The sequence below is a fragment of the Anopheles coustani genome, chromosome X, assembly GCF_943734705.1.
Source record: "Anopheles coustani chromosome X, idAnoCousDA_361_x.2, whole genome shotgun sequence".
Taxonomy (NCBI): Eukaryota; Metazoa; Arthropoda; class Insecta; order Diptera; family Culicidae; genus Anopheles; species Anopheles coustani.
In genome coordinates this window covers 17,853,961-17,880,270 of record NC_071290.1, presented here as the reverse complement: position 1 = coordinate 17,880,270, position 26,310 = coordinate 17,853,961, and positions in this window count along the sequence as shown.

Genomic DNA, 26,310 nt, shown 5'->3' with positions numbered 1-26,310 from the left:
CCTTGACGAAGGCACAAGAAAATTACCCGCAGATAGAAAAAGAAGCAGCAGCGATCAGGTTTGCTTGCAACCGATTTCATGATTACATTTACGGAAAAATACTCAAAATAGAGACAGATCACAAACCATTAGAATCAATTTTCAAAAAACCATTGGACAGAGCTCCTCCCAGGCTGAAACGCATTCTTCTGGACGTAACTCAGTACAACCCTGAAATAACGTACAAAAAAGGATCCGACATACCTCTGCCGGACATCCTTAGCAGAGATGTAGACAACACAGAATCAAACGAACATTCGGAAGAGCTAGAAGTACATATAGTATTGCAGATGTCAAAAACGGCACGCGAAGAGATTGTTACAGAAAGCATGACAGATTCAGAAATGATCAAACTTACACAAATCATCATGGAGGGCTGGCCAAGTGAGAAAAAGGCAGTTCCAGAAGGCTTGAGGAAATATTGGTCCTTCCGGGATGAAATGGCTGTCTATGAAGGGCTAGTATTTCGATCCCACCAAATATTAGTTCCGGAAAAGTTAAGAAACAAAATGTTGAAGGAGATTCACAAAGGTCATACCGGGATCCAGGGATGCATACGTAGAGCAAAACAATCCTTATTTTGGGTTGGTATGACATCGGATATCACACAAATGATTGAAAATTGTACAGTCTGTGAAAAACACCAACGGGCAAACGTTAAACATCAGTTGATCAACCACGAAATTCCTACGCTTCCGTTTGAGATAGTATCGTCGGATTTATTTCACTTCAATGGCAACGAATACCTGTTAGTGGCGGACAGTTATTCCGGATTTTTCGACTTTGTAAAACTGAAAGAATCCACATCCGCAGCAATTATCGAACAGCTTAAAAGATGGTTTGCAACCCATGGCATACCTAGAGTACTGCACACCGACAATGGACCACAATATTCAGCTAGTGAATTCATTAAGTTTAGCAAGGATTGGTCATTCGACCATATCACGTCCAGCCCACATTTTCCTAGAAGCAACGGTCTCGCTGAAAGATTCGTTCAGACAGCAAAAAATCTGCTCAAGCGATGCACAGAGGATGGTTCCGATTTACAATTGGCTCTTCTATTGTTAAGAAACACACCAAGAGATGAAGAGTTACAGTCAGCGAATCAAAGATTATCTAATCGCACCCTACGCTCTACCATTCCAGCGACCAATGCAGTGCTGAAACCCCGAATAATACAACAAGTAGCGGAAAACTTAAAGGAGAAAAGGATGCAGCAAAAAGAGTATGCGGATAGAAGTACAATCAATCCCAAAACATACGCAGTGGGACAACCGGTTATGCTGAAGGACATTAAATCGAATCTGTGGAGGGAAGGCAAAATCAAGGAGCAATTGCATCAGCCACGGTCGTACATGGTACAATTAGCTAACGGAAAAGTATGGCGCAGAAACGTACGAGACATCAGAGAAAGGAAAACGCTACAAGGCACTACCGAATCCAGGATGATATTCCCTGCCATAGTTGATCATCAAGAACAGCATGAGAGTCATCAGCAGCAGGTTGATCCTCTTCCCATAGCCCCACCGCATGACGTTGCGATCACACCAGACAGACAATCAGAACAAGAAGTGGAAGAGAGGTGCGGGTAAAGCGGAACAACGATTTTGTGTATTACTAAAAATATTGAAAGGGAAGATGTCACAGTAGTGAACTACAGATATAAACGTGGAATTGTACCGGTTCAGATGAACCACATGATGAACTGTAAATGAACAATAAAGCATTCTGTACTTGGACTCCAACCAGAACACCATAACACACGAATATCTTTGTGCTTTCGTTCGATGGGTGGCGAGTTGAAGAAGACAAGAGGAAGGCGATTGAAGGGTTCCGGCATCCTCAGAAGATAGCAGAAGTAAAAAGTTTTTTGGGGCTTATTAATTTTATTGAAAAATTCACCCTTAGCAGAGCGGATAAAACCAAACATTTAAGAGCACTTGCGAATTCTGATGAATTTTATTGGACAAATCTCGAAGAAGATGAATTCAATAATATCAAGTATGAATCTTTAAATACAATCGTGAAGCTAGGATATTTCGACCACACTGACAAAACTGAACTTTTTGTAGACGCATCTTCTATAGGTCTAGGCGCAGTTTTGGTCCAGTATAATAATGCCGGAACTCCTCGTATCATAGCCTGTGTTTCAAAAGCCCTAACATCGGCCGATAAACGATATCCTCACACCCAGAACGAGGCATTGGCCATAGTTTGGGCTATTGAGAGGTTTCATTACTATTTATCATTTATACACTTCACGGTATGGACCGACTCAGAAGCTAACAGGTTTATTTTTAACAGCGAGTATAGTTCTGGAAAGAGATCTATAACTCGAGCTGAAACATGGGCCTTACGTCTGCTTCTCTACAATTTCGAAATGAAACGCATTCCCGGCAGTACCAACATCGCCGATGTTTTATCTCGTATGATAGGCAAATCGCAGGTGGATGAACCATTCGACGAAGATAATGAGAGACATATGTTATACTCCCTTGATTCATCACATATGAGTATTACCTGGTCAGAAATAGAACAAGCTTCAGAGAAAGACACAGTGCTCGACGTAAAGAAAGGTATTCGAACAGGAAAGTGGCCCATCCATCTCAGCCGATACGAATGTGTATCTAAGCACCTAAGATATCTTGATGCAATAATCTTCAAAGGAGAGCTAATAGTTTTGCCAACGGCTCTTAGGGAGCGGGCTCTAGTTACTGCTCATGAGGGACATATTGGGGTAGGAGCTACAAAAAGAATTCGTCGAGACCATTTTTGGTGGCCTAACATGTCCAAGGAAGCAACGCAATTCGTTAACAATTGTACAACTTGCCTTCTTATATCTAAAAGGAACCCACCTGTACCATTGTCGAGTCGTGAACTCCCTAAGGGACCGTGGGAGATTTTGCAGATTGATTTTTTTATCTATATTAGGTTGTGGCTCGGGGCACTTTTTAGTTTGTGTAGATACTTACTCCCGCTATCTGCTTGTTGCCGAGGTAAAGCATACAGATGCTAATTCGACGAACGCAGCATTATCTAAAATGTTTAAACAGTGGGGGTTTCCGCTTGCAATACAAAGCGACAACGAACCTCCATTCAAAAGCGAAGAATTCAAAACATTTTGGGAAGAGAAAGGTGTTTCAATTCGTAAATCAATTCCTCTTAGTGCTCAGTCGAATGGGGCCGTAGAACGCCAAAACCAGGGCATTATCAAATCGTTGTCAGCGGCTAAACTTGAAAAGCGTAATTGGAACGAAGCCCTTCAGGAGTACGTTCACCTTCACAACACGCGCAAACATCACTCAAGATTAGGTGTAACTCCTTTCGAGCTATTAGTCGGTTGGCGTTATAGAGGTACCTTTCCTGGCTTGTGGTATAGTCCTAACAATCTCGACAGGAATCAAGTACGTGACGATGACGCACACGCTAAGTTAGTTAGTACTCGATATGCTGACTCCAAACGAGGTGCTAAGGATAGCGACATCCAGGTAGGAGATAAGGTGGTGGTTGCGACACAACGGAAAACGAAAACCGACCCATCGTTTTCAAATGAAACATTCACAGTCTTAGCTAGGGATGGGGCTAAAGTCGTAATAGGCAGCGAAAGTGGAGTTCAATTAGCCCGGAATGTGCAGGATGTCAAGAAAATCCCTATAAATATGACTAATTATGACGAGTTCTTGGGAAATGCTACCGAAGAAACTACCGAAGTAACTCCAGATAATCCAGAAAATAATGATTCTGTAAGCACGGGAACGCAGAGACCAAAACGATCTTTGCGGGCTCCTGCTTGGTTTGAAGATATGGAGCTTTAATAACGAGAACAGAGTTTTTTTTCTTTTCCTTTTGTAATAAGAGTAGAGTAAGGGTAGTATGTAGGGTATATAAGTGTCATTGAGGTAGAATAAAGAGCCAGTTGATTGATAGCTGTCATGCGAAACGAACGTTCCCCCGTGTTTTGATTCAGAATCCGAAAGAAAAAAAAGGAATTCTTCACCAACGATCACTACAGTTAATATAAAAAAAAGATTGAAAAAATAATGCACCCATAGAACAGTCCAAAAATATGTGGTTTTTGCAGCGCCACCTGGCGGGATTGTCCAGAAACATCATAATTTCGTGTAATGTAATAGTAATACACGATTTTACAATGAAAAAATTGCAAAACATTTGATTCCGAATTTTATCCCAGCAATTTGCTCTTTTCGCTCCATAGTGCAGTGGTAGTACCAGTAGCAACGCCACCAATAGCAGCAAATCTCCAAACGCGATCGAACATCGTCGCCGGTTCGATCTTTTCGACACGCACGCACCGATGATCACCGCCAACTTAACATTACCGAACCACCATTACCATTAGTGCTTACTTTTCCGATAGTGTTTGACACTTTAATGCCATGAAAAATAGTAACGAGCTCATCCAAAGTATCGCTTCGTTTCGTTGCCGTTCGTTTTGGGACGACTCACAAAATAAAACCGGCTGTGTCAATAACCTAGCAGTGGCAAGCAATAATTGAAGCATTGTCGTCATAAAAATAGGCTCTGCACGCGACAGCGGATTTCAAAGATATGCTGAAATTTGCTTCATTTCGCTTTCAAGTCTAATTTTTTTATTTGTCAATAGTCAATAGTTCCAGCGCTATTGTTTGTTCCGTTCTATATAATTATTTCATTTAGTTCTTAATAGTCATTTCATTTAATATCCTTACTAACGAACCTTATGGAGCAAATGTTAAATTCTATGTGAATAAATCAAATTTAAAGTTAAACGATAAAAATTTAAAACAAAGAAAATGATGCCATTAAAATGCTTTACGATTTCTGCGTTTAACGATTAATGATAGAAATGATTTTCATACGAAATAGTTCAGATTCTTCATCCAAGTTCACCTTTGCTTTAACCTTCATAAAGAAATCCAGTATCTAAAAAAAACAGATAAGAACGAAAAATTATTCGATAAAGTATACCTTCAGGTTAAAGAATCTGAATGAGAGATCACCACTTACTTTTCTATATGATATTCCGAACAAAAAAGCTTCCTTGTGAGCCCTGGGGTGTATCGGCGCTTGGGGCACGATTTGTCAAGCTGGGAGAAGAGTCCCAGGTCTATCAAAAAGAATTGATTTCACAGTCCGCAGTTAGCTTGACCGCCCGGATCCAGGCACCTTCGAAGTTTACCAAACATCCACAGTTATGTTCGGGCTCTCCTAAGTATTCGTTCCGATTAAACTGGCCGAACTCTTGGCACTCCCGCATCATGTTGGCGAAAGCAGCCTCGGAATTGGCCAAGATTGCACCAACCTGATGGCTGGTGGCAAACTCAGACACTTCCATTATGACGAGCTCTTGTTCCTCTTGCTATTGAATGTCAGACCGGAAGGAAGCTTCATCGAACTAAAATAGAAAGCGACTTGTATTATCACGATGCATCTCTTGCGACTTGTATTATCAAGGACAGTATTAATTATCAGCAGACCCGACAATAAGTAGACACATTCTAGAGGTAATTGAAAAAAAGGAATAACTTACCTCACTTTCGTAAACGGATTTGTACGTTGCAGGATCCGTTGCCTCGAGCTTGATCGTTTTCACTGCCGTGGGGTTGTCATGGAACGCACTTTGGCGCCCAAAAGATACTGTGACTCGACGTGACGCAACTCAAACTGGTGCGCCTCGACCAGCTCGTTGAGGAAATGTTTCACAGCCTTTGCAAACGGCGCTCCTTCACGAAGGGCAACGGCATGCGATAGGCAGTTGGCATACTTCACAGAAGCGTCGCGAATTTCCTTCATCTGGCGCCAAGGGAGGGTTACCAAGTTTCCAAAATCAGGGAACACCACGGTACCATTGTATCCCTCGACCTTCGTGACGACGGCACGGTAGAAATAACCGTCAAACGGAGCGAACACAATGTCACCCTCTTGCGGTGGTTGCAGCAGTTCCTCATCTATCTCATCCGCATGCTTCATGCAACGCGTTATGTAACTCAGGAACGGATCATCATTCCCACCGTACACCTCGTGAATGTGCAGCCATTTCTTCGAAACGGACGAAATGGCCACCTTGCTGCCAACCGGCGGGAAAGGATCGAACGCAATGGTCCGCTTCGTCGTCGCTGCCTTCTTTTGCATTCTCTTCAATAGCGTCGAGGATGGTTGTTGCGGAGAAGCATTGGATGCTTGTGTAGGATTGGGCCCCTGGTTCTGCTCTCGCTGTTGTTGTTGCTCGTGCACCGCTTTCTTTGTATTCTCCGGCACGGCAGCACGATTCGACGTTTTTTCCGGAGGATTCGGAGCTTGCGGTTTGTTCTGTAGCTCTTCCACATCCTGTTTTGCTTTTTTGAGTTGCTCTTGCTGCGGCTGCTGCTTTACTTGTGGCTCGTTTTCGATATTTTTATGCGGTAAGCGTATCTCTGTCGTCGGGTTTTTCTTGGGACCATTCGACACGGCCACATTAGCAGCTCCATCGGAGTACAAACTTGGGTGCGGTCGATGTTTTATTAACAAGGGTCTGGCAATGAGAAACATTACAACATATTTTTAAAAAGTTTCCAATGTCCATAGAATCCCACACAACTAAGAAAATGGTAATTGTCACGAATGGAAACAAGGTAGGGTTGACACTGCTGACATTCGTCAACAAGCCGGCGCAAACTACGGTGTAGTTACACCGATTAAGGATTACGCCTACCCAAGGTAGGAGTATAAAAGCGGGAGAATTGTAAAGAAAGGCTCCATTCAAGTTGCAAATCGATCGCCAAATAAAGCACTAAATTTGTGGCGCATCCACAAGCGACCAAAATTTACTTTCGCGTAAAACGATTTGCAACAGTAACAATTATTTCCTGAATGCAAACGATTTGTGAAAGTGGGGAATTCAGCTAGCAAACCACAGTTTAGTTGTGTCGGGTTTTTGGTGTTCTTGGAGATTAGGCTTTTCTACTTCACTACCCAAACCTCCATTTGCGTGACTTCGAACTGGGTTATTATTCACTTTAAACAATCACGTTCACATTTTAAGAGAAATACACATAAATCGGAAATTAGATTGGAAGGTGGTTTCCATTACTTACGCCATACAGATTTTACGATGTGTGGCAAAATCAGCATCGCGGCATTGTTGGCTGCAGTACGAAACAAAACAAATGCCGCACATGAAACCCGCATCAATCTTACGGCATTTCACGCATCCGTCCAGCAAATCTTCCCTCATGGTGCTATCTCGCGACACGGGATCAGACGATTTTGAGCTGGATTTTGATTTCTAGCATGAATAAAAAACAAAGTACAAAATAAGCAAGATTACCATAGTTTCAATTCTTCGGAAATACAAACCTGCTCACTCGACAAGGTGCGGACACTTCGTTTATGAAAGGGCCAGTTGTCCATTGGTTCTATAGAAACAACGCTTGGATCATCCGCCAATGCCCTCTTCGCATTCTTGGCAGAACTGTGAATTCCGTGTAAATCTTTTGTAGTATCAACCAAGTAAGGTTAGCCGCATCGATCAACGATCTTACCTCGCTTTCTTGTATTTCACGTTCACAATGTCAGGGGCGTAGGGTGCAACGAACACCTGGTACGTTGGTCCGAATGTTTGCAGCAACGAACGAGCATCTTTCCCATTGTCTAACGTAAAACTGTTATTAGTCGTGGTAAATTTGAAGCACGTGGGATCAGACATAGTTGAAAACGATTTTCGGCAACACAATAAGCTTCGAGTTCCAGATTCCAAATGGCGCTGAAATGCCGAATGACAGATGAACTAGTGTTGGCAGAATCGGGACTCGGAAGATTCGAAGATTCGAATCCCATCTGACCATCCGTCCACACGGCGCTGCGACAATTCTGCGACCGGGGTTTCTGCGACCGATTTGTGCTCACCGGAAGTGTCAAAGTAATCAAAAGTAGCCCAAGTCGGCCATCTTGCATGTCAAAAGTGTCGCAGAAACTCCCGCCGGCACTGGGTCGCAGCGTTGGACAATCTGGCCAACGTTTTCGTCGCAACTTTCTGCGACATTACAAAAAGACCGTTATTCGTATGTAAAAATGGTCATTGTCGTGGTTTGTTCGACGAGAAGGAGTTTTGATATAGTAAATAAATATACTGACGTACTAATTCATGTTTTTAATTCGTTTTTTTATTTAACTATTGTGTTAAAATGAAAGAATGTAAATAATAATTTTAATGTAAATGCATATAGCATATTTTTGTTATTCTAGAAAGTCAACAGCATTAAAGTAAAAACAAGTAACGCCGGTTTGTTCGACGAGAAGAAGTTTTAATATAGTAAATAAATATACTGACGAATTAATTCATGTTTTTAATCCGTTTTTTAATTCAACTATTGTATTAAAATTTATAAATGTAAATAATAACTTAAGTGTAAATGCGCCCTATGGCATATTTTGGGGAATCATTACATGGGTAAGCATTCTAGAAGGTCAAAAACATTCATGTAAAAACAAGCATACATTTACAATTGTATGTTGTAACAATTGTTGCGTTGTTGCAAGTTTTGGGTACTCAACTCGATGCCCCGCGATAGGGTAGTTAGCCACACTTCATTCATCAACAGATTATCCATCTTTTACTTTTTGTGTGCATTGAAATAAGATCTTGTTTGCTTTGAAGGAAGATTTTTGAGTTAACTGAAAAATCAAAAACAAAAACCTCTTTGCGCCGCAAAGTTTTTTGAGTTTGCGGCTCGTGTAGCATGGCTCACAGAATTGGTACCGCAAAACGCGGCTACACGAACTGCAAAGATTTTGACGTAAACTTATATGGTTTTTGAGTTTGCGGTTGGAGTTTGCGGCTCGTGTAGCAGGCCGGTACTCCTTTGAAAAATAACGAATTTCGGGCGTTTCCAGACAGATAGCCGGAAAGTCTTGGCTCACCGGCATTACGAGTGTGAGTCCTAACTACTATCTTTTCCTGCAAATATGTTGGTACCAGGCCTTTCAAAATTTTGTACACAAAGACCACAGTTCCAAAGGAACACTATCCACTGCTTAAACTGTTCCGACTGTTTCTTGGATTGGGATTCGGATTTGGGGATTTGGTTTACTTACCTGCCGGTGCAATCTAGCTTTAAAGCTTCTTCTTCTTTTCTCTTCTCTTCTCTATATCTATAAAAATGAATGTTTGTATGTTCGTGATGCTAAAACTCAAAATCGGCTGGACCAATCTTGATGACGTCTTCCTTTGATTTGTTCCTTTTTACCCAAGGAAGGTGTAGGAAAAAAAAAATTGATGAAAATTTGAAATTGAAAATTCCCAAGGAAAAGCCGGGAAATGGGAAAATTCGGTAAAAACTGCTTTTTTCCATATAAAAAAAAAATTACCTTTTCTAACGAAAACGGTTGGACTTATCCCAACAAAGTCTTCCGATGATTTTTTTCTTTTGGCTCAATAAAATCAATCCAAGTTAGAAAAATTCTTAGGAAAAGCCAGAAACCCAGAAAACTCGATAAATGCTTTTTTCCATAAAAAATTGAAAGTTATAAAAATGAGTGTTTATTTTTAACGTTATAACTCAAAATCGGCTGAGCCAATCTTGACGATGTAATCAGATTATTTGTTCGTTTTTATTCATGGAAGTTTTAAAGAAAAGACAACTTTGATATTGTCTAAGGAAAAGCCGGAAAATGGAAAGATTTGTGTAAAGTGCATTTTCCATACAATCAAATCAAATAAACGATGTATAATTTAAACTAATAAACCGCTTGGCCAATCTTAAAGAAGTTCTGAGATTTTTTCCTTCTTACCCATACCGATTAAAATTGTGACAAATCATGAATCCGAATTCACAGATCATCGAATAATTTCATCTCGGTTAATCAACAAGCTATCGCCTAGATCAGGTATATTTGGTTCTGATAGGCGTTGAATGTATTTTGTTGAGTGACAGAAAGAGCTTTCTTGCTAAACACTTATGTATTTTGAGTATTTAAGTTCAGGGAAATCTATCAAACAAGTTTGCAAGTACGTCGCCTGATGGGATATACCGTTTTTTGGCATTGAAGGAGAGGACTAAAGTGTCTATACTTAATAGAAAGATTATATCGATGAAGCCATAAAAAGTCCCGTTGTTTGTGAGGTACGTATGAAAATGACATCTTCGAAGATATTTCACATCGCTTTTGAAAAGGAAATTTTGAACAATAAAATGGAAAAACTGGAATTTTAAAACATTCTTTGGATTTGTCGGATATGCCGCGACTTAAAGATGGATCTGTTGTTATGTGTCGACATCTTCATGCACCGAATATATGGGGCTTCCCTTGAGTTTCAATACTTTGTTATTCCAATATTAACGTATTGGTAATGTGGGACGAGGCGAAGTTCGTTGGGTCAGCTTGTACATTATATCAGCCATATCTGAGGCGCTAGGCGAAAGTGCGGAAAAACATCAAAAGGACTTGCTTCACTGTTTCAGTGTCCCACGATGGATTCAATTTGAATGATAACGCTGTCATAATTGTTTTTGAAACATAACAAATGCTACTCTTCTTGGAATAAACTCGGGTAAATCAGTTAGTCTGCATATTCCCAAAAAGGACTAGATTGTTCGTGTTTTTTGAATACAATTAGAAGAATAATGTCGACTATACTGATATTCTTATGTAAATCATTCATTGAATTAAACATATCATATGAAAACTCGGCATTAGATGAGCATGTATGATATGACGGATTGGGATTCGGATTCGAAGACCCGGATCTCTACATGGATTTAAATCTTTCGATTCAACTCCATGTAGGGATTTAGTTTTCCCACCACTAGTCTTATGTGACATCTGTCAAACTGTTGCTCAATTCTTTTCATGGTGTGACTACATAGCGTGAGCCCTTGAAGGGCTCTTTCCACGATGCGAATATGGTAGTGAGTATGGTGGTGAGTATGGTGAGTGACGGGTGCTTCGACACTCATCATACTCACCAGGCACCCATTTAGTGTGTATGGCCGTCCAAAAATGTTGGAGCTACACAGGTTTGGGTTATAGATATGAAGGGTAAAATTTTTTGGAACCTCAAATTAATATACTTAATGAATTCTTAAAATTATAAAAGTTACACAATATTTTGGAAAGCCCTCTGGAGTATGTTGACCGAAAATTTCATATCGATCCAACATCTCAATAAAAAGTTATTTGGTGTGAAGTACAGGAAAACGAAATCTACCATACAAACTGTATGGACTACCCGGGTAGTCCGATTGAACGTTCGAACGGGGTATCAACCAAAAACCGCGAATAAAACTTATTCATATTCCTAGGAAAAAAATTGTTCTTTAGCAATACGATAGAAAATAAGTTTTTCTAGCAAGTTATTTAAAAACAAAATTCCAAAAACCACCCGGGTAGACGGTTAAGTTGACGACGCGCGTTCAAAATGGCGGGTGGTCACCTAGACGATGCGCGTCCCACGCGGGTAAATGACAATTCGTCAATTAGTTCCCATTTTGAGTGATGTTCGATAACATTCAGGACGCGGACGCGTCGGACGCGCGCCGTCTATTAGCGGCCTAACACAGTGATAGTTAGACCGTGGCTCAGGCCGCATCGAAAAATTTGGCCAACAATCCATTCCAGCAGGAGCACATTTCGGACAACGGACTGAAAGATTTGCATCATGTAAATGTAACAATGGTGTTTTTGTATTACTGGATTGAAAATAAATAAAAGATCTGGCTGTTGGAAGGCTGTTGGAAAGTATTGGAATTTATTGTTTTGTAGTCGTGCGAGCGTTTGGAATATGTATTTAAAAAATACATACTCAGAATAAAAAACTTGTAACAAAATGTTCTACATACTGAATTGCATGCACTTGTTCCATTTATAAATGACAACTGACTAAACAGAATTGTCCAATCGAATGGTCTAGTGGTTAGGGGAGCTGAACACGAAATATGCAGTCGATGGTTTGATACACATGCAGGTATGTAATAAAAATTAACTAATACATATATGAAAATCTACATGCTTTCAGAAAAGGAAACTCTACAACAACACGTAGCAGTCAGAGCAATAACGAAGGACAGAGACGTGGGTGTTCGAAAAAAGGAGGGACAATTTTTTATTTCGAATTTTCGAAATCCCCACTTTTTGACATATGCGGTCTTTTAACCGTGTTATTTAGTTTCAGTCGACAGGAGGGCTTCAAAGCGACCGGACGTGTATAAAGTGCTATCGATTCGTGTACAAAGGTTTTTTCTAGACGAGAAGACAAAAGGACTTTTTGGACGTGTGGACGAGGGTTGAGAGGACAAAGAGGAAAATACGAGAGAAAAGAGGTAGAGCGAACGATCTCAGTGGGTGGCCGAGGAAGGTGATGGGGGTGGAGGACCCCGGAGGGAGGATACTCCTAAAAATCGGCTATGCCTTATTGGCAGAGCCAAGAAAGGAAAAGAAAAAAAGGAAACAGGCATTACACATCAGCGATGATGAGGCTGTGTACGAGAACGAACAGCTTATGCTGATGGAATCTACGACACCTGGCAAAGACCTAGCTAACGAGAATCCTTTTATCCTAGCGAAAATATTCGACAAAGTACTGGACGACAAACCTATTGAAGCACGACGCTTGAGAGACGGCAAAATGCTGATGAGGGTAAAGTCTAAAAGGCAAGCGCTCAAACTTATGAAGATAAGCTCGATCCCGCATGGCAACGAAAACATCACGGTGAGCGTAAGGGAGCACCCTACGCTAAACGTAGTCAAAGGGTTTCAGATGCGAAGATCTTCTCTTCTTGATTGAAGCGGCAGAAGGGTTAACAAAGCAGATGGTAACGGAAGTCACTATAATGAAAAGAAAGAACCGAGAAGGGGAAATCGTCAATACAAAAACGGCCATCCTAACTTTCAAGCTTCCTCGAGTGCCAAGAAAGGTTGATTTTGGGCTGTACCCAGTAAAAGTGGAACTGTACATACCAAGGCCAATGACTAACTGCATGAAATTGGGCCACACTAAGAAATGGTGCAGAGGCGAGAGAACTTGTGCCAAATGCAGCTGTAAGACACATACTGACAGGGTGTGCCTTAATTTGACACCTGGCCTTTGGGTTTATATCTCAGGGTTGAGTTGACGTATCGAAATGATTGATATGTCATTCGATTGCTAAAAGTTGTGCGAACAAGTGTAAAAAATGTCTAGCTCCGTAAATATGTGGAACCCGTCCGAATTGTACAAGCGCGTAACGTGTGTTATGATGGTTCGTGCCGGCCATACGAATGCCGAAATTCGGAAGGCGGCGATGTGTTCGCTGAACACCGTAAAAACAATACGCGTACAGCTCGAGGAGTGTGGTGAAGACGTGGATAGTGTTATTGTTCGCAAACAGCATAGCAGGCGGTCGGATTGTGTGCGGACCGACGCGTTCCTGGCCGGATTGCAGCAGCGGGCGACGGCCGATCCCGGCGTCGGCATCCGGGCCCTGGCGCGAGACGTTGGCGTGGCCCCGAGCACCGTCAAGGTGGCGTTAAATGAGGACCTGCGGTACGCGTCGTACAAGCGACGTAGGGGACAGCTCATAACAGCAAAAACGCGCGAAAAGTGGCTTGCCAACGCTAAGCACTTGCTGAGCTGGCTGAAGCACCCGGCGCAGCCAGGCACGTTGTGGTTCTTCTCTGACGAGAAGAAAAAACAAGAATAATCAAATCTTCTCTCACACAAAAAACAAGAATAATCAAACAGTAAATATCGAACCACAAACACAGATTACAGAGAACACAAACCACGGCACACACAAAAATTACAACACGCTCAAAACAGATACAAATAGCCACACAGCCAATAGAGAACCACAAACACAGAAAACAATGAACATAAACAATAACACAGAAAAAACGAAGGAAAAAACACAATACGAAAGTGAGAACGATACACAAACAATTATACAAGTTGAAGAAACAGTAACCATAGAATTTCTAGCTTCCTCTCCAGAAGGGAGTATAATTGAGGAGACGCGTATGACGGATGTGGAGGATATCCACATCGCGGATGAGGAGCGGGGGGCAGAATTACAATGCTATAAGCATTCTGCAAGCTAACATACAGGGATGGAGGCAGAAAAAGGAGGAAATACATAGCCTAGCGGCCCAAAAGCAGGCCGACATAATAACCCTGCAAGAAACATGGTTAAAGCCAAATGACAGAGGGTCACTACCAGGATACTCGTTAATAACAGAGAACCGAGATGATGGGTATGGAGGAACGGCCATAGCCATAAAAAAATGCTACAAGACAGAAAGGCTTCTAGGGGCAGCAACGTCCAACAAGTTGCAAATGGCTATGTATGGGAGTTAAACATGGTGGTTTGGTCCGTGTATGTGAGCCCCAAAACCCCGATAGTAGTATTCAAGAAAACTATACGACAAATAGTATCCAGCGTGGATAGGACAACTTACAAGACAGCAGTTTCAACCGATGATTTTAATGCCCACCATACGACATGGGGCAACACATACTCGGACGCGAGGGGAAAATTCTTACTGGAAGAGATCAACGAAACGAACCTCATGCTAGTGCACAACAGGGAGGAAACGTTTATAAGCCTAGACCGTGCGAAAAGAAATTCAGCTATTGACCTAACTGTGATACCGACATCGGCATACCAAAGAATACAAACCCATTGGGTTCTTACCAATATGAAAAGTCGAGCACTTCATTGAGCTCTTTCGAGCACACCATCGTCAGCCAACCCAGAAGTGCAGGGTTGCATTTGGTATGGTACACTGGAGCTGACCGTACCTAGTTTTTGGTATGGTACGCCTAATGTAGAGTAGTGTAATGTACGGTACGCGATCAAAAACCGATTTTTCTGTCAGAATCGAGCGATGCTCCGATTTCGAGTACTTTCCTTCATCCGCAACCACCCCTGACCTATACTTTGGATGTTGTGTACAAGACTCGGTGCATGCTTTCTCCCTTACACGCCCAGGCTATTTTTTGCTATCTTCCTCTTCTGTGTTATGAACGTACTGCTTCGATCCAACATGGTGTGTGAAACATGGTAGCCCGTGTCTGTACACTTGTGTGTTTCCTTGTGTAGGTACTAGAATTGCTCAACGATTCGGTGAAAATTTGACAAGTTCAAAGCGCCATTTGTAGTCAAGAGCTAGCCGGGCTAACACGGTTGCGCACCTAAAGTAATTGCTGCAAAAGCAGCATTTCAGGAAGTCGACGGAGTGACCGGGGAATCTTCATCTGATGCAGCAAAGACGGAGTCGGAAGTTTTGGTGCAACCGGTGTCGCCAATCCTGGTCTTGCTAAAGAGGGTAAGCACAAGCATGTCGTTGTTCAGTCCGTACCAGTTTTTGTACAGTATAATGAAATCTAAATACATTTTTAGATGATTCGCCGGACAGACGAAAGCTTACTTACACTGTGCCCGGGATATTCCTACACCCGATGTGTTCCTAGAATTCCTACATCGTATCGTTGCCGACAAACGTAATTAACGGTAGAAAGAAATAAGGTCAAGCAAAACGCAACCGGGCAATCCTTTTTACACCTTTTCCTGTAAATTAACATGTACTTTTTTATCCTTCGATCCCTCTTCTAGCGAATCCATCACCTCGAAGCTTTTCAAAGTGCAAAATGTGTTTGCTACTGGCTTGGTCGAAGACCGGCTAACAGTGGTTGGTGTTGGTGATTGTAATGAGTTGTGCCATCATTCTGGTAAGTCTATCTTTGCAAAGTGTGTATTTAATATATCCGATTGAATTTGTAAGTGTCCAGTGAATATTCAATAAATTTTCCATAATTTTTCGAATAGGAGTCTGACTTGTTTATTTTGTTTATTTATCCCCATTTGCTTTTTTATTCGACTGCTCGAACGTCCTCCATCGTTCTACCGCGTGCAAGCTCCCATATAAAAACGTCCTCCCTTTACCCAGGCCCGAGGCCTGATGACACAAGTGGAGGACAACTTGCATGCGACCTCGCCTAGCGGGGCCCAGCTACTTGCTAGGTCCTGATTCGCACGGGGTAGGTACCCGGCAACTTGCCACTTGCACTTCCCACTTGCCGACGTGCGAATCAGCCATAACCCTAAGCTTTGTCCTGCTCACCTTATTTATTCAAACTGATTCCAGCAGTTTACGGTTACAGATGGTAATTACAGGCAAATAACAACAATAAGAATCGTTTTACCACATTGTTTCACGACTTCGAAAACATGAGAATAATTTTATCAACGGATTGAATGCTGCATAACTTCTTTCAAAACGAAATAGTTGTTGGATTAAGAACTATGACCAACAGAGCGGGTAGAAATTTTAAGCAAATACATCGTATCAATTAATATAAAAGAAGAAAAACGATGAAAAGAGAACGAGTGTTTTTGTTTGGTAACGCCTGGTTGGAACGACAGGTGCAGCGCATTATTTTCATCCATGGAGTAAAGTTGTCATGTTTCATCAATATGATGGCATGGAAATATAATAACAGTTTTAAATTCCATCATGATTCTAAAATATACTATTTTTGTCTATCAATGAACTTTTTGGAGATGCTTCACAAATTAACTGATACAGTAAAAGTTTATTATTTTTTATATTAACAACCAAATCAATCACCAGCTTCTGTCAGTTAGTATACCCAGTTCCCCTTTATTCTTAAAATTAGTCCACCGGTATATTTTGTTAAAAAAATACATCTTTATATTAAAGCAAATAAATGGAAGAACGTGTTACTTGACCTTGTTATTGAAGTAACTTTTTTTAACAGACGAGCAGACAGAGCTTGATGCATCAACCATCAGCAATCGTAACACTCTACTTACAACGAAATCACGCAATCTGCCGCCGTCAGGATCCACCCGTCACCCAGGTGCGTTCCGCCACAGAAATGTTCAAACCACGATCGATCAGCTGCAGTGGAACGGCAAACGGAAACCATGCAGACCGCCGCGCCGTCCCATTGTCCGACTCACTGCGCACTACCGCATCAAGGATCGTTGGCAGTGCACGATGGAGCGAAGCCGGGATAAAAATCAATAATTCATTTTTGGATTTCAGAAAAATGAAATATGTTTTCTTAAACTACAAGATGAAACTAAGAAATGACCCAAAAAATAGAGCCTCTGTTCTTCCAGGTTCTGAGAAATAGCCCGTCAAAGTCAAGATTTGTGAAAAAAATTGCGTGAAAAATTGAAAAAAATCCATCAACTTTGAAGGTCTGAAACTCCTATAATAATGGCCGGAATCGAATTTCAAGTACAGTTGTGGAAAGGTATATTATCATGCTTTGTAATTGTTGACAGTATAAGTAAATTGAAATTGAATGTCACAAAATATTAAGCATTGTTTCGCAAAACTCCTGGAAATTTTTTCAATTTTCTGTTTTTAACCTTACGCCATCGCTAAGGATTGTGAAAGATTGTATACCCACGATGCATACCCACTGATAGTCTAGAATGTTTTGTAACAATAAATGATAGTTTTTTTTGCGCATACGCGCGCATCTTTACGTTATTCTGTACTTTATATGTGAAGCTTATAGTTTATCACCTACTAGGCGTCTCCATCATGCCATATGCAGCATCATGTGTGGTAAGAAATATATGAAATTCTCATTCAATGAAATATAGATCGATGATCGTATCGTAAAAATGTGAAGCAGGGTAGTGGTTGAACATCACGTAAAAGGGTAAAGACAAGCCAAGTCAATGGCAAAGAATGAAATTTGGTTGGTTTGCTTTGAATGTATTAGGTCGCTTTTTCTTGTTCTACAGCTCACAAACCCATCTTTTTATACCCCAAATTCCTATTAATAATGTACCCTACACTAAAATTTTGTTCTGTTTGTACCCTTACCTATAAAAGTTGAAGTTAATCTTCAAGAGTTGGTGAATCACACTGCGTGTAGATTAATTGAAATGCAAAAGGCAGAAATCTTGCGGCAACTTTCATCTTCTTTGTGTGATTCACTACCCGCTAGACAATTTCGAGTACTTTCCTCCATCCGCAACCACCCCTGACCTATACTTTGGATGTTGTGTACAAGACTTGGTGCATGCTTTCTCCCTTACACGCCCGGGCTATTTTTTTGCTATCTTCCTCTTCTGTGTTATAAACGTACCGGTACGATCCAACATGGTGTGTGAAACATGGTAGCCCGTGTCTGTACACTCGTGTGTTTCCTTGTGTTGGTGCTAGAATTGCTCGACGATTCGGTGAAAATTTGACAAGTTCAGGTAAGCGCAAAAATTTCATTCTAGAGCAAGCCGCACTAACGACAACTCTTTATATTTTAGACGATCCACGCACAACTCTTTAAGAATGGCATCGAGATCAACAAAATATCGTAAATGTCTCAGCTTTCTGGACGAGTTACAGGAGGAAGTGGAAGCAGAATTCATGGAGATGCAGGGTTCAGCGAATGTTCCCGAGGGTTCAACAGAAACGGATAACGTTGCAATTGGTAAGTTAAAAATATATAGTGAAATCTATAAATTTTTAGTGCAAAAGCGGTGCCATGTTGTTGTTGAAGTTGAAGTGTGATTATTATTGTTTTAAAAGTTATAAGCCCATATATTCCTATGCCCATGCATTCGATGCAACAAAGTGCAAGTGTACGCTAGAACCTAGCTGGTCTTCCACCTGTTGGCTGTGGCACCATCCGTTGGTCCGTTGTCGGCCGACAATATCATCTTTGAGACGTGTTAGAAACGTCGGTTCGTTTTATTTATGAACGATTTGTTTTTATCGTATTAGAGGTAAACAAAAGTGACCAAGAGAAAACTACAAATTGAGGCCTAATGGAGATGGAACTAGATGAAGTTACCAGTGCTTAAGATTAATAACAAAGATACCGATGCACATGCACCCGAAACAGGACGTCGCATGCCAACACCAAATCATGCCGGGACGAACAAAAAGAAGTGCCCGTTGGCACGGAAGAAAGACCCTACCGTTGGACGATCGGACCACCACACCGTCTGACCGGCTAACGAGTTGTCCTACTTCATTTTGCACGTCCCGGCAGGATTTGGTGTTAGCAAAGTTACCGATGCACATGCACCAGAAACAGGACTCGGCATGCTATTAGTCTAAAGCAGGAGTGTGCATTTAATCGTGATAGGTTTTCAATTTCGTGCGTGGGTACGTTTTCGGTATAAGGCGTCAAGTAGCGCAAACCGGCCCGAGAGTGAAAATTAATTGTACGTCGCTGGTGTTGATCCTCCTGATCTACATTTATGCGCCCTGTTAATACTTTATCGGTCGTAAGTGTCCAATATAGTCAACGATAAAAAAGCATATTCAAACGTTTGTTAAACTCTGCAATATTGTGAAACTGAAGCAAACAGACCACCCGATGTCGCCGGCTGGCAATGTGACCTATTACGGTCGTACACATATGACTAGTAACGTCCATAATTTACTTCATATGTATGAAGACGTGCAAGTACATGGACAACTTGAAAACTTCTCTGCGTACGACTTTGAAAACCATTTGCAGTTTCTTAAAAGGTGTGTAAGAAAAGGCTCTAAATGCTTGGAGCAAGTAGCAGCCAGGTCTAAGGAATTTGCATCAATAAATGTAGCTCCTAAACAGGGTCAAAAGAATTATCCTCGTTTGACGGTTCATGGAGTGAAAGTAACGTCTAGTTTTGATTTGGCACCAAATTTTAAGGATCAATGGTTTTTGACCACATCAAATTGCATTGTAAAATTTTTAAGAGGAGAAATGTCTTCGACTAATTCTCTCACTCTTATTGGTATCTTGTACGAAAGTAAGGAGAAATTTTTTAATTGCCGATTAGAAGATGAAGTATCGGAACTCAATATTTGTTCTTCTGAAATTAATATCTACACACTAACTTCTTTAAGTCCCTGGAGGAGAGTAAGATTAACAACTGGATCAATTAAATGCAAACTAGTTCCGATTAATTTACCACCCCGCCCTCTTGTTTATTTTGAAGCTAACGAATTTTCCGATAGTTCGCTAGCACCCATATTATTTATTCCCCTGCTACACACGTTTATAAATAACTAATATTATTTGCTAGCGATCACTTTCTGCTCACCATCTTTGGCCATCTTAATCTCTTCAATAACTTCATAAAATCAAATCTCTTCATTAACTTGTAGCACCAGTCACTTGCTGTGAAATTACTAACATCTTCCGTTTCCAAACAAGCATCTTCCATTTTTGTAGTTCCATATGTTTCTTAGAGCAGAATCATTTTTGTAGAAACTGTTGCTCCTAGTTTGTGCCGTGTTTCTAACCACTCATTTAATCTTTTTCCTAGTTCTGCTCTAATATCTCAAGGTATATTCCGTAGTTGTTCTTTGTGTTGCACCCACTCGTTGATAGTGCTACGATTTAGAGGTGGTACAAAATATCTTTCAGCAGCGCTATTTGCATAATATAGGTGGTGGGATCTTTCTTTCAAAGGCTCTTTAGAAAAAGTTTGATTTTGGTGACGGTAAAATGATGATAAAAAATATATGTGGAAGTGTCTAGTATTGAAATTACAATTCCAACTTATTCCTTTGCTTTTGATTTTCTTTCTCAATCTAGACACGGGAAAGAGGTGGGGCATCATCATTTTATCGTCATTAACTTATTATTACATTAGAATATATATAGTATGATCTGCCTGTGTTGTTTTAATTAAAATATATATTTCTAGTAACAGATTTGTCACAACTGATTCCACAATACAGCTTGCATCAATTACAAAGGTATAATATTAACACTTTTTATCCCGAAACAATTGACTTGGGATTAATATTCGTATTTTTTGTTTTTTTAGCACCAATCTGCACCTCACCAACAACACGACTTCAGCTGGAAATTGTTATTCGTTACCACTATACTCGGACGAAGAGGAATTTTAGGGTTATTGTGAAGATTTTATATTAGATGTTACATTTAGCTTTATACATGTATTTGGTAGTTCAATCACTTCATTTTTGTCACATTTTAATTCATTACTTAACGCTAACTAACTAGTTCCCTACTACCAATTTTGAATGAACTCAGGCCTATCCCCGTGGATCGGAGCGAGACGCAGCGACTAACTTATGCTCCGTCGCATTCGCGCTGTAGGGCCGACAATTTTCGACCCGCCCGCGAGCGTAACTTATATGAAGAGTGAGCAAAACTTGTATGAAGCCTGAGCACGCGTGGATACAAACAAGTGCGAAGCCCTCAAAGAGCGCAATTCGCTCCATACAATTACACGCTCTCCACCGTACGGCAGTGCAGAGAGTGTACGCGAAGACCCCGCGAGAGCCTTAAATGGCCTGCTCTTGGTTGAGGCCTACGCTAGCGATCGCTAACGATGCATGCAAACGCATGTAGCTAGATATATATTGTACATTTAGCGCGCCATTCTCAAGCAAGAGCGCCGGTCTAGTGGTTAGCGTACACAGACCGGAGTTGGAGAGGTTGGGTTCGAATCCCGCTGTGTGCTCGAGGCATGAGAGTGCTCTGTAGAAGGCAGAAGAGAGAAGGGGGCCCATCAGGGCTCTCCTCTTTTTGTTTTTGCCGGCTTTGCTCCGAATGAATTATCCCGGTTTAACTGGACGATCGTTGAGAGAACCGTTGACAAAACCGGGACCCATTTTGTATGGAGAAATGTTCATTTTGTGTTGGATGGGTTCTAACAAACGCTAACTAACTAATAAGTTCATTTTTACCACCTTTTAGTTCACTTCCTAAACATCAGTTCATTTCCTAACCTATAATCTATAAATCTATCTATCTCCTAATCCGTAATCTATAAAACTTAAACTGCCGATGGTCAAAGTAACTCGTGCGTTCTATTTTTTGCATGTTTCAGACCTAAACCACATCCCAGCAATAACACGGCTTCAGCAGGGACAATGCAATCTTCAACAAGTATGTTTAGCGTCTTCGATATTGTGAAAATGATTTATTCTACGTTTCAGATATTTATAGATAAAGTTCATAGATATTTATTAGATCAGTCCAAATTCAAATCACAGTCCATAACTGCTAGGGAAATATTGACATGGTTTTAACTACATCTAAAATACGATTAAACTATTTTAAAAGTTAAATATTTATTCATAGAAGAAGATATAGTTCACTGATATTTATTAGTTCAGTTCAAGTTCAAATCACAGTTCATGATTGCTAGAAAACTATTTACATATAATACATCTAAAAACTATTAACAAAACCAAACTACTTATAAGTTTTTACTTTTAAAATATTATCCGCATGATTTAGTTTTAGCCTAATCCATTCCTTTACATCAGCTACTGTGCATTTCCCGGCTACGTGATGTATTAAATTAAAAATATTGCTAAATTTTGCGAAGGGAATTTTGTCGCCGTGCTTCCCTCGCCCGGTCCACGACATACCTACTAAAACTGGAATATCAATAATTCTTTTAATGCACTCAAAGGCCCGCTGTTTGGGATCATCGGTTGTTAGCTTAGTTATCACCCATGCAGCTAATTTTTCAAAAAAGTTCCTATTTTGTAAGTTTTTATCCAAGTTTTCTACTTCCTGCGGTGTGGTGGCCGGTCCAAAATTTTCCGTGAGGCTGTCGTTTGTGTCGTCAGCTTGCCGAGCAAGTAATATATCAAGCTTTTTGTTGATTTCCTTTTGGCCTTCGTGCAGTCTAGCCACTGCTATTTGCAACAGGCGAATCGCCTTTGCCTGGTCCGTAGAATTCGAATTAGAATTTGAATTCATCTACAAGGCAGAATAGTTTTTATTAGTTACCACTGATCACCTTCTTAATTGAATTGTTTAATTGCAGCACCTTAGACTGATGACTTACCTCGTAAAATAGTTTTGAATAAAATAAAACCAAAGTGCCTGGGTTGATGGAATAACATCAAATGCAATTGTTGCAAATGTGAACCAACGTGCTTTATAATTCGAAAGAAATACGAAAACACTACTACATACCTGGGTAAGTATCACCAACACAAGTAAACGCCTCCGAGCACACTCACACAACTACAATTTCTGGGCCACTGGATGCACGCACACATCCTCATTTGCTTGTTTATTCGGCTGCTCGAACGTCCTATTTCGTTCTATTTCATACAAGCTCCCATATAAAAACGTTCTCCGTTTTCGCTGGCCCGAGGCCTGGGTGAAACAATTGCAATACAACTTGCATGCGAACCTGCCTAGCGGGTAAGCGTCGTAGCGCTAAGTATTATTGCGCTCGTGGGGCATTGACGGATCTAGTGGAGACAGCATTTACAATCAACTGTTTCATGGCTCCGGAGAAAATACTGCATCAGACAGTGATTTACTAGTATCGGCATTAACGCCTATCCGGCATTCGTTCATTAGTTCATCATCTGGATAAACTTGATGCCCCAAAGTGTTAGGTTTCGCAGGCCCATTGTAATCGAGTTTGAGAAAAAGAGAGCAAGTTATATGGCGGTAAACTATTCATTTTATACGAGTTTAATTGATGGAAAAATTTTGGCACCGACACTCTGTCTATACAAACATGTTGTATATGTGGTGCAAAACCAACAGAAATGAGCACTTAGAAAATGGATTTATTTCAAATCCTGAGAATTTATCTTATGGAATATCTCCACTGCACTGTTGGATGCGATTTTTCGAATGCCTGCTTCGTGTTTCGTACAGAATTGAATTTAAAAAATCGAAGGTTACTAAAAATGATAAAACATATACAATGATCGAAAAAAATATATTGGAACAGATGTACAAGGAATTTGGTGTTAAAGTAGATGAACCAAGGCAAGTTGGTGGAAATAGTACGACGGGAAATGTTTGTCGTTGGGCTTTTTCAAACATAGAAAAACTGAGCGATATTTTGCAAATAGAAACACAACTTATAGAAAGGTTTTGAAATATTGTAATAGCCATCAACTGTTCACAGCCTTTAAATCCAAAAACTGTTAGTCTACATCGCAAAGATACATACATCATTACAATTGGCACAAAATGCCTTCTACTGTCCATAAAGTTCTTGCGCATGTAGTTGAAATCATTATGCCCCAGCTCCATTGGGATCCTTAGCAGAGGAAGCAACAGAAGGTAGAAATAAAATATACAGAAGGGATAGAAGAGAACACGCCCGTAAAATGTAACGAGAATTCAATATTAAAGACATTTTTATGAGAGCATTACAATCATCCGATCCATACATTTCAACAATATCTCTGGCTAAATCGTTGAAAAATAAAAACAAATCCCATACCCAGACGCAGTAAAAACATTCTTCGTAGATTACAGTTCCTCAAATAGTAACAGACCCTTGCCAATTAAAAACCAAGAAGATGATGGTACAAGTTCAGAATATTCAGATAGTATGTGTTAGTTTGGATACGTTATGTTTGCGTTAGATGCTTTAAATATCAATTATTTTCCAGATAACAATATTTTGAATGAAACTTTGTAGTAAATTTAGCTTGTTTTAATCAAACTGAAAAAAAAACTTTAAGTTAATATAAAAAAAAGATTGAAAAAATAATGCACCCATAGAACAGTCCAAAAATATGTGGTTTTTGCAGCGCCACCTGGCAGGATTGTCCAAAAACATCATAATTTCGTGTAATGTAATAGTAATACACGATATTACAATGAAAAAATTGCAAAACATTTGATTCCGAATTTTATCCCAGCAATTTGCTCTTTTCGCTCCAAAGTGCAGTGGTAGTACCAGTAGCACCCCGCCACCAATAGCAGCAAATCTCCAAACGCGATCGAACATCGTCGCCGGTTCGATCTTTTCGACACGCACGCACCGATGATCACCGCCAACTTAACATTACCGAACCACCATTACCATTAGTGCTTACTTTTCCGATAGTGTTTGACACTTTAATGCCATGAAAAATAGTAACGAGCTCATCCAAAGTATCGCTTCGTTTCGTTGCCGTTCGTTTTGGGACGACTCACAAAATTAAACCGGCTGTGTCAATAACCTAGCAGTGGCAAGCAATAATTGAAGCATTGTCGTCATAAAAATAGGCTCTGCACGCGACAGCGGATTACAAAGATATGCTGAAATTTGCTTCATTTCGCTTTCAAGTCTAATTTTTTTATTTGTCAATAGTCAATAGTTCCAGCGCTATTGTTTGTTCCGTTCTATATAATTATTTCATTTAGTTCTTAATAGTCATTTCATTTAATATCCTTATATCCCTAACGAACCTTATGGAGCAAATGTTAAATTCTACGTGAATAAATCAAATTTAAAGTTAAACGATAAAAATTTAAAACAAAGAAAATGATGCCATTAAAATGCTTTACGATTTCTGCGTTTAACGATTAATGATAGAAATGATTTTCATACGAAATAGTTCAGATTCTTCATCCAAGTACACCTTTGCTTTAACCTTCATAAAGAAATCCAGTATCTAAAAAAAAACAGATAAGAACGAAAAATTATTCCATACCTTCAGGTAAAAGAATCTGAATGAGAGATCACCACTTACTTTTCTATATGATATTCCGAACAGAAAAGCTTCCTTGTGAGCCCTGAGGTGTATCGGCGCTTGGGGCACGATTTGTCAAGCTGGAAGAAGAGTCCCAGGTCTATCAAAAAGAATTGATTTTCACAGTCCGCAGTTAGCTTGACCGCCCGGATCCAGGCGCCTTCGAAGTTTACCAAACATCCATAGTTATGTTCGGGCTCTCCTAAGTATTCGTTCCGATTAAACTAGCGGTACTCTTGGCACTCCCGCATCATGTTGGCGAAAGCAGCCTCGGAATTGGCCAAGATTGCACCAACCTGATGGCTGGTGGCAAACTCGGACACTTCCATTATGACGAGCTCTTGTTCCTCTTGCTATTGAATGTCAGACCGGAAGGAAGCTTCATCGAACTAAAATAGAAAGCGACTTGTATTATCACGATGCATACCTTGCGACTTGTATTATCAAGGACAGTATTAATTATCAGCAGACCCGACAATAAGTAGACACATTCTAGAGGTAATTAAAAACAAGGAATAACTTACCTCACTTTCGTAAACGGGTTTGTACGTTGCAGGATCCGTTGCCTCGAGCTTGATCGTTTTCACTGCCGTGGGGTTGTCATGGAACGCACTTTGGCGCCCAAAAGATACTGTGACTCGACGTGACGCAACTCCACCGTTTTAACACCCGACGTGGGACCGTCCTCCACAAGCATTAACTCAAACTGGTGCGCCTCGACCAGCTCGTTGAGGAAATGTTTCACAGCCTTTGTAAACGGCGCTCCTTCACGAAGGGCAACGGCATGCGATAGGCAGTTGGCATACTTCACAGAAGCGTCGCGAATTTCCTTCATCTTGCGCCAAGGGAGGG